The following is a 12,373-nucleotide window of genomic DNA, read 5'->3' as shown; positions in this document are numbered from 1 at the left end:
CGGCTTCCTGGTCGTCTTACTCTCAAAACGAGCGCGCATAATTGTTGGATGAATGTCGGTCATGTTTGGTTAATCATTAATGGAATCAGATAATTAATTCGAATAATTTGGTAAAAGTTATGCTACAGTCTTAGAGTTAAATTCCAACGGCACCAAGAGAACAAAAATAATATACTTGCTTAGGAGGAAAGGTGAACAAATTCAAAATCTTTGACTTAAACAAACTTGTGAAACATTAATGTCTATTCAAGACATGAGAGAGGCAATTAACCTTGAACGCTTTCCCCAAACAACTTAATGTTGTGATGCATATTTTTAACGATAGAAAGTCGTTCTTTACAAAGCAAATGAGAGTAAAACGTGTACAAACCTGCTTTGTGTAGCACAACACGAGGCTGGTTGCAAACTTCGTCCAGCAGTGGAAGATGTTGCTCGTTCTCTTCTTTTATTCCACAAAGTTCCTCTTTGTACTTGGGTGTCATTTTTTCACACATTTTCAAACGCCAATCCCAACAAATCCGCACTTGATCTCTGCTTGGCGATAACTCGTGAGCTTCTCTTTGTTCGACGAGACGAATTAAAGATGGCATCGATTTTTAAAGTAGCGCTGAATGGATTTCCTGCGTGAAAGCTGCAGTCTGTTCCGCACGAAATCCGAAGAACAGGACACACCCCGCTGTGATATGATTGGCTGCTGGCCATGTGGAGCACTGTCACCGCTCACCGACAGATGTCGCCATTTGCGATGCAAATCATTGTTATCTTTTTCTAAACATTGGAAAAACGTACGATTTGAAAAAAGAAAAAACGAAAGATTTAAACCGTATGCATTTGACCAAACATTTTAGTTCCCAAATATGAACTTTACAGATGTATTGAATTTTACTTTTGTTGCTGGCTTTGTTAAAACATCTGACACCATGTCGTCGGCTGGACAGTATTCCAAATGTATTTCCCTATTATTAAGAGTTGACATGATAAAGTGATACTTTATGTCAACATGTTTGCACCTTTGCCTTTTTACAGGGTTTTTCGCCAGCGACGTTGTTGCGAATTTTAAATTAAAATACGTCACTGTTTCATTATCTAAATATCTAAATATTAGAGTGTTAAAAATGATTTCAGTGTTGATATAAGCACTGAAATATTTCATTATTCGTCTCAGTATTCATTAAACTACGCCTATTCACTATTATTTCAAAATTCATTCAACTGTTTTAGTAATAATTTAGTATTCAACGTTTAATCGTTTCTTTTTAAATATTCATGTCAATATTTTGTTCAATCTTAATGTTATGGAAAACTATTTAGCAAGTAAGGTTTTTGTTATTTATTGTGGCCACCTGCTTTTGAGAAAGTGCCTTTCGCTTCTTGTACAACACGACTTTGACTGATAAGTATGCTCAATGCAGAAAAAATATCTCTGTTTTAAGATTCCACTGTCAAATAAATCTTCATCTTCCTGTGTGCATCAGTATCTTCCCACGCACTTCTCCCACTGAGATCACTCTACAGACTGACCCTAAAGACAATTTATTTTCCAGACTATCTCATTGATCTTCCCTTACTGCTGAAAATTCCACAACAATTTGGGGTCAGACGTGGGATAGCTGAAGATCTGCCGGTGAAATTCAGGACGCAAATTCAGACAGCAGCAGCAACGAACTGCGTGATGCGGATCATCTCCTCCGTGGTGACAAATAAACGTTGACTCCAGTCACCATCAAGTTGCCAACTCCTGACATTCCAAATCCTTTGAGAGAAACTGAGACTACGTGCGTTTCTCTTTCTGGTTCTTTTTATAGTTCAACTTCTTGTTCAGGTTTTCACCTTTTCACACAGCGTAATGAAGGCCAGTTGAGCAAGTGGAACAAGTGATTTTATTGATGATTGTGGAAGGCACCGATTTCATAAGCACCGTTTCATCTCACACCTTTTCCATTAGGATTAAAAAGACAATTGAAAAGCATAACGTTAACAAATGTTGTTCCAGGCAAAGGCAATTAATTTCATTGATAATGTTTGATATAAAAACAAAACAACTCATCATCACTCAGAGACAATGGTTATTCTGGCACTGATCACATTGGCTTAATGTCAATAAAAAAAGCTTTTCAAAATTAAATTTATCATATTTTATTCAAAATCACATTTACATCGTTTTTTTTTTTAAGCTTCAAGGATTGCTGCAATTCTCACCAGCACAATTGTGACTCTCAGCACCCTGTTTAGTGAAGAATTTTTTAGCACAAACACTGCAACTGAATGGCTTTCCGCCACCGTGTGTTCTTCTATGATTTGTTAAAGTTGATTTTTGAGTGAAACCTTTCCTACAAACTGAGCAGGAAAAAGGTTTTTCACCACTGTGTATTCTTTTATGTTTTGTTAAAGTTGACTTTCCAGAGAAGCTTTTGCCACAAACTGAGCAGGAAAAAGGCTTTTCTCCACTGTGTCTTCTTAAGTGGCTTGTTAAATTATACTTTTGAGAGAAGCATTTTCCACAAACTGAGCAGGAAAAAGGTTTTTCTCCACTATGTATTGTTGTGTGTTTTATTAAATGCGACTTACGATAGAAATTATTTCCACAAATTGAGCAGGAAAAAGGTTTTTCACCACTGTGTGTTCTTGTATGTTCCGTTAATCGTGACTTTTGAGAGAAACTTTTCCTACAAACTGAGCAGGAAAAAGGTTTTTCTCCACTGTGTATTGTTGTGTGTTTTCTTAAATATGACTTTAAAGAAAAGCTTTTGCCACAAACTGAGCAGGAAAAAGGCTTCTCTCCACTGTGTGTTCTTGTGTGTTCTGTTAAATGTGACTTTTGAGAGAAACTTTTTCCGCAAACTGAGCAGGAAAAATGTTTTTCTCCACGGTGTATTGTGTGTTTTATTAAATATGACTTTAAAGAAAAGCTTTTGCCACAAACTGAGCAGGAAAAAGGCTTCTCTCCACTGTGTATTCTTGTGTGTTCTGTTAAATATGCCTTTTGAGAGAATCCTTTGCCACAAACCGAGCATGAAAAAGGCTTCTCTCCACTGTGTGTTCTTGTGTGCCTTGTAAATTGTGCCTTTTGTGAGAAGCTTTTGCGACAAAATGAGCATGAAAATGTTTTTTCTCCACTGTGTGTTCTTGTGTGTGGTTTTAAAGACAACTTTGAAGTTAATGAATCAGTGTGACGTGCCCTTTCACCTTTGGCTTGCCCATCATCGTCATCATCATCATCATCATCGTCATGAGCGTCTGATAATGTGTCCTCATTATGTGCTTGTGATGGCCCCCAGTGGTCTTCGTCACCTTCTGTTGTCACGTGATGACTTGAGCTGCTGCTTCTAGGCTCCGCCCCTCTTTTGTCCTCATTCTCATCCTTTTTTTTATCTTCAGTCTTTATAGGGAGAACGTTCACTGGTGACTTGTTGATCTCCTCCTCCTCCTCCTCCTCCTCCTCTTTGATGCGAGTCAAGTCTGGCTCCTCTTTCACAGAACGGAGATCGTTTTCACTGACGTCTGCAGGACACAAAAAGACTAATTTGGTTTGGCCAAGTCAAAGCTCAGGCGGCAACTTTGTCTTATATTGTTTCTACCGTGCTACCTTGACTTGTGCCCGCCGCACACGGAGCAATGCGTGCGACCCCAACTTGGACCGGACCATGGGGGCATTTCACAAAATTCCGTCCTACGATGTAAACCTCCTTTCGCAGCACAACGGTGATAAACGAGCATTTAAAAAGGAAGCATGTTGCGGCTGATGCCCGATTTCATTCCTGACATAGTCACAGACGTTACTGGAAGCGAGCTGAAGTTAGCACACACAGGCTTTTGTGTGCGTCTGATGGAACACCTGTTGTGGGACCCTAACATATTGATGCAGACCACTGGGGGCCATCGCAACATAATGTCATCGATAAAATAGGAATCCTTCAAGTGAAATATCTTTACAAGTTTTTCATTTTGCATTCAGAGACACAGTGGAACCTCGGTTCTCGAACGACTCTGAGGTCGAACAAATCGGAGTTCGAACAAAAAAAAGAGAAATTCTTGCTTCGCAGTTCAAACAAACCTCGGAGTTCGAACGCCGGTACGACGCGTGAGTGCGCACGCGAGGGTGGGATGCTGAGCGGCGTACGGGTGTAGATCGCTCTCTCTCTCTCTCTCTTCGTGACCAACTGTTGTCGCGTGCGGACGTGCTGCGTTTTGCTCTCGCGTTTTATATAGGTGTACGAAGTGTTTTAGCCCCTAATCATGCCTCCAAAGAAAGTCAGTGCAAGCAGCAAAGGAATGGTTTCGGTGTTCGAACAATTCGCTTTTCGAACAGGGTTCTGGAACTGATTATGGTCGAGAACCGAGGTTCCACTGTAGTTTCATCGTGGGTACTTTTTGGTTCCATTATAATTTGGATACCTGAAAGAATTAAAGGGGCCCTGGTAGAACAGGGGGTTGTGACGTTCTCCCTTTTTAAACCCAAAGTAAGCCAAAGATGCAGATGCATTCCTTGCAGCATGCGCTTGTTCACTGATGAGATCCGTGCAACCTTGGATGGATGCATTAAATGTATTTTAAATGTTTGGATGAGGTGAATCTACGCACATGTGCACAAAACTGTGCAGGGCCACCCGAGGTTCATTGACCGAGCCAGTAAAATTTTCATAAATAAGACCAACACGTACTTGATTTTTTAAAAAACGTAATCCTTTGTGTTAGGGCTGGGCGATATGACCTCAAATCAATATCGCGAGAAATTGACCAATTTTACCTCGATAACGATAAATGCACGATAAATTCCCCCGTGGACTAAAAAAAAATCAAAATAAATGCAGGAAATGCATATTGACTGTTTTTATTCTTGACCAACTGGTACACATTACTTTCAATGAAAAATAAAAGTACAAAAATCATTTGTATAAATTCCATAATAGCTTGCTTTACATGACTTGAACAATGTCACAAAGAAAAAAGGCTTTTTCTGCAAGTAGAGTGCGCCAAGATGCTCTCATGATGTAAATAATGGCAAATAAAAAAATGCTAAATAAAAGGAAAGAAAATGTCAATGCAAGCCAAATAAACAAGTGTGCATCATCGGGGAAAATGTGCCGTCTCGAGTACTCTGGTGCGCGGTCGCCACTTCTCGTCCATGTAATGCACAGTCAGGCTCAATCAGGGATCCATGTTGCGACCCGACCACAAGTCGGATGTAGATGCAAAATGCTTGACATGTCTAAGCTCCCGGCCCGATGTAGTCCATATCGGGAAATACGGCTTTCATGAAGCGTTTAAATCCTGCGCGCTCCTCTGGAACCAGAGGAGCTATATCTTTAGCTATGTGCTAGGCTATCGCGTCCACCTCTGAGACATTCTCTCGTATGGTGTCGCCTCCGTTAATGGGCTGTTGTCACTTGTCCAACCTTGCTTCTCACTTTGAACTTTCAGCACAGCATTGTTGTGTTGTGGGTGGTGAAAAAGCTTCTGGATTTGAATCGCCAGCTACGACAGCGACGTCTGTTTTCTTTCTCGAGCAGACTGTTGGAGTCACGTGACTAGAGGCGCTGTTGCGGTCTTAAAGGGGCATGAACATTGCCGCAGACAGAAAAGGCTTTTCTTTTTCTTTTTTTTTTAACACCGAATTTACCGACATGGGCAAAATGATTTCGGTCATTGTAATAAATTTCGGTAACGGTAAATTTTCGGTTTATCGCCCAGCCCTACTTTGTGTTATATCCACGAAAATTCATCAACCGCCATTGATCATTTTGCCCCAGTGTGTACAGTTTTTAGAGTCAGATTGAATCATTCCATAAGGAATTGCTTGAACAAGATTTGTCAAAGAAGTTTTCAAAAACGAGACACGCCTTCATAAATGAATCACCCAGCCAAGATTGTCTTTGTCACTTGCGAGGAGCAGTCCGGCAAAGAGAAAAGCTTTCCCGCTCCTGTGCGGCGTTTTATTAAAGCACAGCAAAGCAAATTTGTATATGACAACCCATAAAGAATGGAAAAACATGAACACTTTGACTTGATCACACCCGTCCACACGCTTCCTGTTGTTCGAACGGTTTCAGCTTACAAGACATGTTTGGGTCACAATTCTGTTAAATGCGAGCTAAACGGTTTCCTGTCAAACACGGTTCAAGATGTTCATCTGTTTTTGTGGCTTCCTGCTAAACTGCCAGCATAGACACAACCCTGTTACCGCTGAACTCACGTTTTCCTGTTTAAGAGGTCCATGTTTTTGTGACCTTCTATTAACCTGTGTGGTATATTTAGTTGTTGATGTGTGGGTCTGGCTCAGCTTCCCTCCGCACAGGTCGCTGGGCATGACAGAATTGGTGATGGTAAGAACCTCTCTGACACAGCCATTTTGGTTCGAAAGAGATTTTATTCTCGTCACATGCTGATGTCAAAAGAAGTCTCCCCAAAAAAGAGAAAAGGGAAAGGGTGTCCCCTCACTTTCCTTCTTATTGGGAATGGCCACACCGGACATGAATGTCGAACTTTACCTTGTTGCATATGCATTGTCATTGTACGATTTTGCCCCCAAAGCCCCCTACGGCGAGAGCAGATGTGGTTGCTCTTTGAAGTGGCCTTCTGGTGCCATCTTGACTGCTTCTATCACCTTGAGTGCTCCACACCTAGAGCTGGTCAAGCCTTTTGTCCTCCTGGACACTATCTCGTTCACATTGGAATTTCAAAACCAAAACTGGTCACTTCTTTAGTCTCCAATCCCCTCATAGTTAAAGAGAATTACTAAAATGTTCATAAGAGTGAATAAAAAAATACACTACATATTTCCCACCTCCAGGCAATCTTGTCCTGATAAAGCAAAAACGACACCAGCATGTCACCAAAAATCCCATTCCAACCTTTTATATGAATCCATTGCCTAAAATTTGGGAAACCTAACTGACTAAAACCTAAATCATGCTCAAGGCATGCTACATAAGGGTAGTTTAACTAGGAAAACTAAGTGTATGGCCAAATTGCTCCTTGGTGTAACTCTAACACCTCCTGCAGGACCACACATAAATCCAGCAATAATTCCAAATCAACCACCTCGGTCACGAAGGAGTTCCCCCCGCAATGTTAGATCTTTAAGCAAACCGGCAGTCAGACTAACAATTTCCAGTGCAGTCCATATGGAGGCATCAAAGCTTCTCCAAACCTCGGGTGAACCCCCCCCCCCAACCCCCTTCGAAAGAGTGGGGGAAAAGAGGGAGATCCTTGCTAACACTTTCTAGTGAACCTGCATCCACAAGGCAAGTAGGATGAAGGAACACCGTTACAGAACAGAATAAATCCACAGCGTAATAAAAGCATGATAGGACAAGACACATTAACATACAAAACACAAACACGAGTCCAATGATATGCAAAAACATAGTTGAGGCCACGCTCCAGCGTGAGAATCCCATGGCATCGTCTCGCTCGAGAGATGCCAAGCCCTCGTCACCGACGAGCTCTTGCAAACAGTATTGTTTCAGATTATCACGTCCACATCCTATGAACCTCATAGGAGTCCTCCTCGTCGCTTGCTCCAAGTGAAATTGCAGTCTGCATCCAACTCCATCTACACTTCACCTGAAATACAACAAGCAGACCCACTCCACACAAAAATTGAGCACCAGAGATGCCAATGAAATCCATTTTCCACAGGAAAGAGTCCATTCCAGGATGTGGAGGGCACCAAGAGCAGTGCAGTCCTCATCCCAGCCATTATGGCCGGAATGCCCCCCTTTGCCCCCAAGGTGTGCCGGCATTAACTCTGTCAAATGGGGAAGGCGCAGATATAGCAAAAACAAATTGGAGACGCTGTGGAGCAGAGCACAACGTCAGTGAGACCCCGGGTCCACGACCCCTCTGGCAGAGACGCAAACAGAGCTTTCGCTTCAGAGTGACCCATTCATTGTCTACCACAGTGCTGAGAAATTCGGAAAATGTTCCATAACAGAGGAATTCGTAATGGGTGCTGAAACACCACCCTGGTCTCAGAGCTGCCTAATCTGCTGGAACGGAGGACAACATATGCTTCCCCCGGCGGAAGTGCACAGTCAAATTCAGTCCCTTCTGGAAATTCAGTCCCACTCGAATTCCAGTGTTTGTTTCACAGGTGCGGGTTCGGACCATGGCAGTGACTCGGCCAATCTCAACAGTCCCACAAGGGTGACAGTGTTGTTGCTCATTGGGATATGCAGAGGGAGCTTGCAAAGCGTGGAATATCTTGTTCCACCATCAAAAACTGTTGCCCATCAGTCGTCAACGGAATGCCAAGACCTGCGAGTCCTTGAATGCTGAGGCTCCGCGGGCACCCCTATCGTGGAATGGGGTCCCAATCGGGTTGAGGCGTCAAGTGTGCATTTGGAAGCCATAGAAGCGTTGTCGGAGGAGGGGGTAGCGATGGCGCCCCCGTGCTAGAGGAGCTCTTTGTGTCAGGCATGGCGCTGGACCACAGGCTGACACATTTCAGGAAGTGGCTCGGTTTGGACCGCTCATCACGCAGTAACCCCACAACCCACAGCAAAAGCACGTCCCACTCACAACCCATGTCTATAACCACCCCTACTTCTGTTACGTGACCTTGTTGACCGGCAGGTGCGGACAACAAGCCTGCTGTGGGCACTGCGTCACCAGAACCTGGCCCAGGAGCAGCGGAAATGGAAAGAGCAGACGCAATGGGAGCTGCATGCGTCGGCTGCTGGATTAACTGCTTCCCCCAGTTGTCGTGACCCGTGCCGGTCACGCCTGTTTTGTTGTTGTTTTCGTCACCTCCCTGTCATGTGCACTTTTGTTTATGTTTCTCAGCTGAGCAGGGGCGTCTCCTCCGACGACCGACTCCGCCCGCGTCATCACGAGCGGGAGACCAGCCCACCGGCGCCGCACCTGACATCCATCCACTGACTAATTACACACACTATTTAAGCCACCTACACTGACTGCCCGGCGTCGGATAATTTTCCTGCACTGCTCACGTTCATGACCCTGGTATCGATTGTTCTCATGTTCATGCATTTTTGCTCTTGCGATCTCTGTGTTCCACGTTTTGCCAGCTATTGCTCGGTCTCTTTTTGTTCCTCGTTTTCTCCAATTGGTTTTCCCTCTTGCCCTTTTGGCAAGCTATTTATGTTGATCGTTTTTCCTTTTCCTTGCCGGTGCAAGCGCTTTTCGTTCCGTCGTTTATCTCCTTCCTGGTGTTAGCTTTTCTCCGCCAGCGCTTTGTGTTTTCTCCTGATTTATCGACGGATGTAATGCTAAGATAGATATATTTGCCTTAATTGATGATTGGACTTCCACTATTGTGAATCAATAAACACTCTTTGTTAAACTGATTTTCCTGTGTCCGCGTTTGGAGAGTCCTGCCACCTTCTTCCCAGCGTTTCGCTGGCAAGACCCTGACAGAATTATCCGACCAGAACACAAGTAATCACAGGGTACGTATCTGAACAGCGTATCTCTTGCTACGTACCAGCGAAACTGTCGGCTCAGCCCCAGGCCCTCCACACAACGGTACGCCTCGATCCTTACTGTGTTCCATGCCACAAAGTGCTCAATACGATACGTGGAAGCGCGCTTCTCTTCATTATTTCTATTATCAGCTCATAATTTTCCTGCTAAAATTTACACCATGGCCAGGGTCTGTGCTCAAACTGAGCTTATTCACAACTATGTTGTCTATAGCTATAGTTTTACACTTCTTATTTCTCATCTCTTTAAGCACTAGACCTTTCTTTTCTTTATCTTCTGCACATTTCTCCCGCGCTAGTCCCCATTTACTTAGTTCCTATCATCATTTTTTTTTCATTTATTTATTTATTTATTTATACTTTTTCTGATGTTCTTTCATAGTGTGGTTACTTTGACATATTTTAATGTCTTAATCATTATGGAGGCCTCTTGTTTAAACAATAATTGAAACTAACACAGGGACATTTTCCATGACCAATCAGCCAGCAGACCCACACGCACAAGCTTTCTTTAACGACCCCAAAAGCCCCGACCGCTTGGACACAGGCGCACAACACCCATTGTGAGTAAAAGCATCTCAACCTAAAGTTCAGCCGGCCGGCTGTTGAACGCCTGCGCCCCAGCACCCTGAGACCCTCAATGGAGCAAAATGCCAAAAATGTGGTATATTTTGTTGTTGATGTGTGGGTCTGGCTCAGCTTCCCTCCGGACAGGTCGCCGAGCATGGCAGAATTGGTGATGGAAAAAAATTCTCTGACACAGCCATTTTGGTTGGAAAGAGATTTTATTCTCGTCACATGCTGATGTCAAAAGAAGTCTCCCCAAAAAGAAAAAAGGGAAAGGTGTCCCCTCTCTCCGGCCTTCCCTTCTTAGAGGGAATGGCCACACCGGACATGAATAATGAAGGATTGTATTACGATTGCTGGCATTATTGTAAACACTTACGGGACAGAAGGTCAATTATTTAATTTAGCAGGTTCATATTTACTGAATATGTTAAACATTGATTAAACAAAAAGCATTTATCAAATGAATGTAGAAGTACAGTGCATCGATAAGATTGACTGGGATTGTAGTCATGGTGTTTACTGATGCATTCATATGCTAAATTTATATGACTTAGTTTCAATGTAAGACCTCAAAATTACACACATAAGTATTTTCATGACCCACACTCTCATTCAGAACAAACAGATTCAGTCTGCTCGGGTCAAACTGATGACAAACCAGATAGCACTTCATGGACAAATACAACAAAACACATTCTCCACATAGGCCATCGAAGATTCAAACATATCAAGTTGGGCCGGGGAGGACGACACAGGGACGCGATCAGGAACACCAAAAATACATAATTTGATCTGGGAAAACATACACCACACAATCTGTACACTGACGAGATTACAGGGGAATGTGAGCAGGAGAGACGCAGAGACTGCCGCTTGCCTGAGAAGGTCAGCCTTGGACGTGGAACGTGGACCGGGGGAAGGAGCAAGGACGACCGATTCAACCTACATGACCCTTGACATAGAAAACCTATAAAATGTGAGGCTGGGCTGAGATCAGCTCGCCATTTTTCGATTGTGCTCGTCTGATTATAGTTTCTCGTGAGATTAAGAAAAAGCCACCCAGATATCTGTATTTGTACTATTTCCTGAACGCCAGAAATTGAAGAAACTAAATTTCGGAACTCTAATCAGTTGTTGTTGAGTCTTTATTTGACCCTATTCTTCTTGAGTACAAAAAACGAACACGCATTGGAGTAAGTTTGGCTTTGAAGATTCATTTCCTAATGTTTCTCATTTTCTCGGTGGCTCAACTCCAACAGTGGATATAAAAATACACTACATCTGTCAGCATAGTTTTGAAACCTGACATGACAAACTTAATTTCTTTCACAACGTATAAAAACCGGAATATATAAAACGTTAAATAATCAGTTCAAATTTTAAACTGGGAAAAAAAACACGGAGTTTACCCCCCACTAATGGTTATTCTTTGGCATATATTTTCGGCACTGATTTCATTTGGCAAAAACAAATGTTCAGCAGACCTGCAAGTCAAAAGCAAAAATTAAAAATAAAACGGCAATAACCTTGAACGATTTCCCCAAACAACTTGATGTTGTGATGCATATTTATAACGATAGAAAGTCGTTCATTACAAAGCAAATGAGAGTAAGACGTGTACAAACCTGCTTTGTGTGGCACAACACGAGACTGGTTGCAAACTTCGCCCAGCAGTTGAAGATGTTGCTCGTTCTCTTCTTTTATTCCACAAAGTTCCTCTTTGTACTTGGGTGTCGTTCTTTCACACATTTTCAAACGCCAATCTCAACAAATCCGCACTTGATCTCTGCTTGGCGATAACTCGTGAGCTTCTCTTTGTTCGACGAGACGAATGAAAGATGGCGTCGTTTTTTTCAGAGTCGCACTGAAAGGATTTCCTCCGAGAAAATGGCAGTCTGTTCCGCACGAAAACGGAAGAACAGGACACACCCCGCTGTGATTTGATTGGCTGCTGGCTTTGTGGAGCACATTCACCAACTCACCGACAGATGTCACCATTTGCGATGCAAATCATCGTTATCTTCTTCTAAACATAGAGAAAAACCCAAGATGCACATGAAGAAACATTTTAGTTCCCAAATATGAACTTGAGAGATGTATTGAATTTTACTTTTGTTGCTGGTTTTGTTTTCACATCTGACACCATGTTGTTGGTTGGATAGTATTCCAAATGTAATCCCTGTTATTAACAGTTGACATGATAAAGTGATACTTTATGTCAACATATTTGCCTTTTTACAGGGTTTTTCACCAGGTTGTGATGTGATTGCGAATTTTAAATTAAAATATGTCACTCTTTTATTACTTAACTGTTATGTTGTTTGAAAATGATTTCGGTATTTATTTAAAGTACTGTA

At 42.6% G+C, this 12,373-nt stretch overlaps 2 protein-coding genes across 2 annotated transcripts in view; both read left to right on the top strand.

The window, feature by feature from the left end:
• Positions 1-12,373, top strand: part of LOC148342129 (uncharacterized) — a 99,071-nt gene that overhangs the window by 24,544 nt on the left and 62,154 nt on the right. The gene's annotated exons all lie outside the window — the stretch shown is intronic.
• The window catches only part of LOC148342133 (uncharacterized), a 37,330-nt gene that overhangs the window by 18,190 nt on the left and 6,767 nt on the right, over positions 1-12,373 (top strand). The window lies entirely within an intron of this gene.

The sequence above is a fragment of the Idiotropiscis lumnitzeri genome, chromosome 2 (genome assembly GCF_059441095.1).
Source record: "Idiotropiscis lumnitzeri isolate Australia: NSW breed Sydney's pygmy pipehorse chromosome 2, RoL_Ilum_1.0, whole genome shotgun sequence".
NCBI lineage: Eukaryota > Metazoa > Chordata > Actinopteri > Syngnathiformes > Syngnathidae > Idiotropiscis > Idiotropiscis lumnitzeri.
The sequence above is the reverse complement of the archived record's forward strand: the minus strand, read 5'-3'. Positions and strand labels throughout refer to the sequence as shown.